This window comes from Notechis scutatus, chromosome 15, assembly GCF_049901735.1.
Source record: "Notechis scutatus isolate UNSWTSFEM ecotype Mainland chromosome 15, rNotScu1.2, whole genome shotgun sequence".
Taxonomy (NCBI): domain Eukaryota; kingdom Metazoa; phylum Chordata; class Lepidosauria; order Squamata; family Elapidae; genus Notechis; species Notechis scutatus.
Window position 1 is genome coordinate 3,222,332 of NC_142023.1, and position 8,322 is coordinate 3,230,653.

Here is an 8,322-nt window from a genome sequence, read left to right on the forward strand (position 1 = left end):
GAAATTGGGGTTGGCCATGCATTCCTCTTCTTGCAAAAAAAATAAATAAATAAAAATAATGTTACTTTGTTTTTTTAAAGGAAGCAAGCAAAATTGAACCTGAAACATTTCAAAGGTTAAAGATCTCAACTTGGCAACATTTCATTTGGCTTCTCACTACAATTCTGTTCTGAGTTCAAAACAAGTTTTTTTGGGAGTTTGAAAGGGGGCAAATCCTTCGGGCAGGGGGTCCTAGAAAAAGCCCCTTTCAAATGTAAAGCAAATTCTTTTACAAAAAAAAGTTTTGCTTTCGCATTCGGGGTAAGAACCATCTTTTATATTCGACCTGCTTAGTTTTTATTCTCCGAAAAGACACAGTTAACAGAACGGAACAACAAAGTTGAAGGCACCTTAGAGGTCTTCTAGTCCAACCCCCTGCTAAGGCTGGAGAACCCTGTACACCATTTCTCCCAAACAAAAGCAGGGTGGTTGCTTTCACACAAAACTCAACGAGAGATAACACTACACAATCCAACTCTTTGGCTCCTGCCCTATCCAAAGGAACAAAAAAACCCACACAACTGATGCCAGCACGCACACTACTGAGTACGATAGACGATTCTTGCACGGTGCAGTTCCACCGCTGGCACCAGGCCTTCCGCAAAGCAGCTTCCTCCTAATGGCAGGAAGAGGGTAGTGTTGAGGCACTACAAAGACCATAAACTGGCTGTGTTTAATCGGACTTCAAGAGTCGTGACTCTGCAAAAATCCCCCCCCCCTCCTTCCTGCTGGAAGGAATTTTTTTTTTTTTTCAAAGTCTCGGGTCAATTCAACAAAACGGCACCCTCCGTATTCTCATTTTATGGCAAGGGTGGTGGTTACACCGGCCTCCCAAATGGCTTCCAAGCTTTTTTCGGTGGGGGTGGAAACAGGACCCAACGTAGGCAAATGGTTAGCCAGATCTCGAGATAGCCAAACAGACCCTTTTACGAAAAACAACGAGAAGCTCCGTAAGGAAATTTACAAGGGATACGCTGGTTTAATCTGCCGTAGCCCCCACCTCAAAATCCAGCTCCCATATTGCAATATTCCCGACTAATGCGCATATATATATCTTGTTTTCTTAAGTTTTCGCGGATACTTACATGTATGGTATTCAGCTTTGTTCGGGTATTTCCCCATGTCATTATAGTTGTGCTTTTAAATTAATTTGTAGCAACGTTTCGGCAGAATCTCATCTGCCATCATCAGGCTTCGGTATTGTGTTCTGTATAGTGTTCGACAGACGAACACAATACAGAAGCCTGATGATGGCAGATGAGATTCTGCCAAACGTTGCTACAACTTTAAAAGCACAACTATAATGACATGGGAAAATACCCGAACAAAGCTGAATACCATACATGTAAGTACCCATGAAAACTTTAGAAAACACACACACACACACATACTAAAAAAGTGGAAATTTCCACAGCTCCCACTCTGCTCACAAAGACCCCCCCTTGTAAAAAGTCAATTCCTTAATCTGCAAAGCCGATCATTCGACAGATTTAATTGATTTGAAGCCGGATGATGGTGGGGGTTTTTTGTTTTTTTTTAAAGAAACAAACCCAAGCGAGCTTTAAGAGGGACACACACACACACACACCCCAGGGCCATGTTTCTCCATGACAAAACAACCAGAAGGAGTTTAGGGGCAGGCAGGGAAGTGAGGGTAAAATGTAATAATGACCCCTGGAAAAATATGCCGGCCTAGCTTTTTTTTTTAAACCCTTTCAAATTCAGAAGTGTGCCCAGCTCAAGACCAGCAATGCCCTTGCAGATTTTTGTTGCAATAGCTAGAATTTAAGGTCGCAATCCAACACCAGCTGAAGAAAGGGGAAGAAAGGGTGGGTGGGTTCCGGGACACAACCAAAGCCACCCCCAATTTAACTTTTTGTGGGGCTCTAGGCTGTTTGGACAACACAAAACCTCCGGTGGGGAAGGGATGGAGAAGAGAAGAGCTAAGCTGCTGCACCCAAGTGGTCTCATTCCAAGATGAATCCCCCCTGTAGACCCCAACCCCAAAAGGGGATAGGAGGGAGGGCGGGAGAGGAAGAGAGAGAGAGAGGAGAAAGACAGAGAGAGAAAAGAGAGAAAGAGAGGCAGATAGAGAGAAAAAGAGAGACAGGAGAAAGACAGAGAGAGAGAAGAGAAAGAAAGAAAGAGCATGACAGAAAGAGAAAAGATAGAGTGAGGAGAAAGAAAAAGAGAGGAGAGAGAGACCCCAACCCCAAAAGGGGATAGGATAGCAGAGAGGGGGAGAGAGAGAAAGAACGAGGAAAGAGAGAGAAAGAGAGAAGAGAGACAGCAAAAGAGAGAAAAAGAAAGGATGGACAGAGAGAAAGGAGAGAGAAAGAGAAGAGAAAAAGAGGAGAAAGAAAGAAAGAAAGAAAGAGAGAGAAAGAAAGAAAGAAAGAGAGAGAGACCCTAATCCCACTCCCCACTTTTTTAAAGGGTTTTGCCCTGCGAGGGGGGAGAAAAAAAATGGGGGAGGGCCGCAAGACACACACCCCCCTCCTGACTTGGAAAGTGGGGTGAAGCTGAACCCATTTTCTGCTCCTCAGTTGTGTTCAGCTTTGTCAAATTCAGTTAAGGGAGGGAATCGAGATTTTGGGGGGGAGAGAGACCCTCCCTCTTTAAAATCCAAATTACAACACAATGACCAGAGAGGCCAGGAGATAAGAGCTGGGAACACCCCGGGGTTGCAAAATAAAGCACCAAAAAAAGGCTCTTGAAAAACACATTTTGAAGTTGGCTGGAGAGGAGGAGGAACAAAAAGGGTGAAAGGGAGGGAGGAAACCTGGGGAGGGGGTTGTTTTTTGTTATTGTTGTTGTGGTGATTGTGGGGGAGGAGAGATTGCCCCTTTCCTTTCCTCCCCCCGCCCCACAACCTCTCCAGGGCTCTGCCAAGTTTCCCATCACAATGTAGGGCCGTGTGTGTGTGTGTGTGTGTGTGTGTGTGTGTGTGTGTGTGTGTGTGTGTGTGTTCTCCCCCTTTATTGATCCCGGGGCCTTTCAAGCAGGATCTCGGAGTTATAAAATATTCACTGCGCCATTGAGAGCCAAGATTGATCACTGCCCCGCACAGGAAGTGCCCAAGGAGGAGGAGGAGGAGGAAGAGGGTCCTTTATAAGGCAGGATAGGTGGGGGCAGGAAGGACCCCCCCCCATTACAAAGGGCCGGGAGGGGGGAAAGGAGGAGGCTCTGCCAAGGGTGTGTGTGTGTAGGAGATCTTGCAAGCCCCCAACTCATTATTGGGAGCCCCCAACCCTCCCAAGAAAAACTGCAACTCTCAACCCACTATGAGGAGCCCCCAACCCATAATTGGGGGTCCTCTCTTCTATCGCAGGGTTAGCCCCCACCCCAGCCACACCCTCCTTCCCCACGAAACTGGAGGACACCCTCCTTCTTTCCCACCCTCCTTTTGGGGGCCCCTCCCCTGGACTCCCCCCAACCACGAGCCCCAGTCCCGGTGAGGGAGGGAGGGAGAGAGGGAGGGGTCCTGCAGGGGGGGGGGGAGAATGAAAGAGACTTTGCAAGCCCCCCATTCGTTATGGTGGGGGGGGGGCTCTTCGGAGGCAGAATGGACACACACACACACACACCCCACCCGAAACTCCCTCGCTTCCCCAACCGGGTGCCCCCTCTTTGCGAGATCCAGCACTGGAGAAGAACCACCTTCCTCATTCTTCCCCCTTCCCGGATTTCCCCCCACCCATGCTTCCCAGCCAGGAGGGTTAAAGCTCGCTGGAGGACGACCCCCTCCATCCCCACTCCCTTGGACTCCCCACCTATGCTTCCCAGCCAGGAGAGATAAAGCTCGCTGGAGGAGGACCCTCCCCATCTCCCTTGGACTCCCCAACCCATGCTTCCCAGCCAGGGGGGATAAAACTCACTGGGGATGACCCCCCTCATTCTCCCTCCCTCCCTTGGACTCCCCACCCATGCTCCCCAGCCAGGGGGATAAAACTCGCTGGAGGACCCCCCATTCTCCCTCCCTCCCTTGGGCTCCCCACCCATGCTCCCCAGCCAGGGGGATAAAACCCTATGGGGGACGACCCCCTCATTCTCCCTCCCTCCCTTGGGCTCCCCCACCCATGCTCCCCAGCCAGGGGGATAAACCCGATGGGGGACGACCCCCTCATTCTCCCTCCCTCCCTTGGACTCCCCCACCCATGCTCCCCAGCCAGGGGGATAAAACTCGCTGGAGGACCCCTCATTCTCCCTCCCTCCCTTGGGCTCCCCACCCATGCTCCGCAGCCAGGGGGATAAAACCCGATGGGGACGACCCCCCTCATTCTCCCTCCCTCCCTTGGACTCCCCCACCCATGCTCCCCAGCCAGGGGGATAAAACCTGATGGGGGACGACCCCCTCATTCTCCCTCCCTCCCTTGGGCTCCCCCACCCATGCTCCCCAGCCAGGGGGATAAAACTCGCTGGGGACGACCCTCCCATTCTCCCCTCCCTTGGATTCCCCACCCATGCTCCCCAGCCAGGGGGATAAAACTCGCTGGAGGACCCCCATTCTCCCTCCCTCCCTTGGGCTCCCCACCCATGCTCCCGCCAGGGGGATAAAACTCGCTGGGGGACGACCCTCCCATTCTCCCCTCCCTTGGATTCCCCACCCATGCTCCCAGCCAGGGGGATAAAACTCGCTGGAGGACCCCCCATTCTCCCTCCCTCCCTTGGGCTCCCCACCCATGCTCCCCAGCCAGGGGGATAAACCCTATGGGGACGACCCCCTCATTCTCCCTCCCTCCCTTGGACTCCACCACCCATGCTTCCCAGCCAGGGGGATAAACTCACTGGGGACGACCCCCTCATTCTCCCTCCCTCCCTTGGGCCTCCCCACCCATGCTCCCCAGCCAGGGGGATAAAACTCGCTGGAGGACCCCCCCATTCTCCCTCCCTCCCTTGGGCTCCCCCACCCATGCTCCCCAGCCAGGGGGATAAAACCCGATGGGGGACGACCCTCCCCATCTCCCCTGGACTCCCCCACCCATGCTCCGCAGCCGGGGCTCGCCTACCGTTGCGGGGCGGGGCTCGGGCCTCCTCTCGGCGGCCCCCGCGCCGGGCGGCGGCTCGGGCTCCATGGCGCTCAGGAGGGCGGCGGCGGCGGCGGCGGCGGCGTCTCCCCGCAGCCGGGACCCCTCGCCCGCCGGGGCCCCATCGCCGCCGCCGCCGCCGCCCCCGCTCGCCCTTCGGCGGCCGCTGCGCACCGAGCCGCCCCTCCGCTCAGGTCCACGGCCGGCTCCGCTCCAGCGACCGACCCGCCCACCGACCGACCGACCGAGCGCCGCTCCCGCTGCGCCACCTCGACCCGACTGAGCGGCCGGCCGGCACCGCCGCGCTCCCCCCGCCCCCGCGCATGCGCCCCCGCCCGGGGACGCCGGGAAGCGTAGTCCGGCGGGGCGGGGGGAAACCATCCACCCGCGGCATTACTCCTCCCACACTCCCCTTCTCCCCTCCCCTCCTCCCCGGGTAGCGGGGGGCGACGTCCCGGCCGGGCGCTTCTCTCTGAGGCGACCGTCCCCCTTGGACCTCGCGTTGTCCCCTTTTCTCCCTTTCTTGACTTTCCCACACACCCCTTTTGGGAGGGTAATGGGTTCGCCCAACCGTTTGGGGCGGGGCGCAGGAACCCGCCCCCTTCATGAATATTCTAAACAGCGAGGGAAAGCCGGTGTTTTCCCCGAGGGGCGGGGCAGGGAGGAGGAAAGAGTGGGTGTGGCCTAGGAGGAGGAGGAGGAGTCTCGACACACAACAGGGTAGCCTACCTCTTCAGGTTGTTGTGAAGATCAGCGGGGAGTGGCAAATGGAATCACAACTTTTAGGTTTTTTTCTCTTTATAGAAGAATATAGGTAGTCCTCCACTTACGACAGCTCATTTAATGGCCGTTCAAAGTCACAAGGGCCCTGAAAAAAAAAAAGGGACATGTTTCACACTTAATGACCATTGCAGCATTCCACATGGTCCCACGATCAAAATGTACGCGCTTGGCAACCGACTCGTATTTACGACAGTCGCAGTGTTCGTGAGTCCTTTTGTTATCTTCTGACAAGCCATGGGGAAGCCAGGTTCACTTAACGACCGGGGGAGCAGCTCAACAGCGGCGGCGATTCACTTAGCAACCATGGCCAGCTAAGTCATAAAATGAGGACAAAAGTCCCGGAAATGAGTGTCTCGCTTAGCATCAGAAACCTTGGCCTCCATTCTGGTCGTTAAGTTGAGGACTACCTGTGCAGGCTACCGATGCCGGCCAGATGTTATTCCTGAACGCAGAAGAAAAAGCTGCATCTGTCTAGCCATGGATTGCTTTTCACACACACTCCCCAAGCCCTGTTGCAACTAAACCACTTACAGTTTGTGGCATCTTTTGGAGGTGCTTAATCATTAAATAGCTGGATACCCGTACTTGGCTACGAAACTATGTGGTCGGGCTTAGTTTTTAGGGAGGAAAATAAGGGGGTTGGGATTCTGCCTCTGCCCACCAGCATCCATTGGTATTCATCTGGCTAGTGTCCTGTCAATGTGTGAGATAGAGGAGGCTGTTTGGAAACTGAAACAGTATTTGCTGTGTGAGCAAGGAGATGGCAAGGAGCCTGGGCGTGGCTTAGCTCAACTGTTCTGTACTAAAGCTGTTTGGTGCTGTGAAACTAAAACTGAAACTCTTCTCTGTGTTTTGCATTTGGAAGAGATTTCTTTTCAGGTGGGGAGGGGGAGTAGAACTTCTTAGCATCAGAGCGTGTTAATAATACTAATATAGGAAATAGTAATGCTTTGATGGTCGTTTCAAAAAAATCCTTTCTTAGTGAGCCCCTAGAAGCCAAGGGGAACATACGTGCCAAATTTCATGTTTGTAGGCTTTATGGTTCTGGAGATTTTGTGATGATGTGTGAGTGGCAATTCGCTTTTATATAGAGAGATTAGAGATTGCCATCCCTCTGCTAAACAAATAATCCCCTCAACACTGTCCAACTATTTACAAAGTCTGCACTACTATTACTGTTAATCTTCTCATCACTCCTTATCACCCATCCCCTCCCACTTGTGACTGTATGACTGTAACTTTGTCGCTTGTGTCCTTACTATTTATATTGACTGTTTCCTAGTATGATTTGATTGCTTATTGTACCCTATGACTATTATTAAGTGTTGTATCTTATGATTCTTGACGAATATATCTTTTCTTTTTATGTACACTGAGAGTATTTGCATCAAGACAAATTCCTTGTATGTCCAATCACACTTGGCCAATAAAGAATTCTATTCTATTCTAATTCTATTCTATTCTATTCTATTCTGTTCTGTTCTATTCTATTCTATTCTATTCTATTCTATTCTATTCTATTCTATTCTATTCTATTCTATTCTATTCTATTCTATTCCTTCCAATATTTATTCTATTCTATTCTATTCTATTCCTTCCAATATTTATTCTATTCTATTCTGTTCTGTTCTGTTCTGTTCTGTTCTATTCTATTCCTTCCAATATTTATTCTATTCTATTCTATTCTATTCTATTCTATTCTATTCTATTCTATTCTATTCTATTCTATTCTATTCTATTCCTTCCAATATTTATTCTATTCTATTCTATTCTATTCTATTCCTTCCAATATTTATTCTATTCTATTCTATTCTATTCTATTCTATTCTATTCTATTCTATTCTATTCTATTCTATTCCTTCCAATATTTATTCTATTCTATTCTGTTCTGTTCTGTTCTGTTCTATTCTATTCCTTCCAATATTTATTCTATTCTATTCTATTCTATTCTATTCTATTCTATTCTATTCTATTCTATTCCTTCCAATATTTATTCTATTCTATTCTATTCTATTCTATTCTATTCTATTCTGTTCTGTTCTGTTCTGTTCTGTTCTGTTCTGTTCTATTCTATTCCTTCCAATATTTATTCTATTCTATTCTATTCTATTCTATTCTATTCTATTCTATTCTATTCCTTCCAATATTTATTCTATTCTATTCTGTTCTGTTCTGTTCTGTTCTATTCTATTCCTTCCAATATTTATTCTATTCTATTCTATTCTATTCTATTCTATTCTATTCTATTCTATTCTATTCTATTCTATTCTGTTCTATTCTATTCCTTCCAATATTTATTCTATTCTATTCTATTCCTTCCAATATCTATTCTATTCTATTCTATTCTATTCTATTCTATTCTATTCTGTTCTGTTCTGTTCTGTTCTGTTCTGTTCTATTCTATTCCTTCCAATATTTATTCTATTCTATTCTATTCTATTCTATTCTATTCTATTCTATTCCTTCCAATATT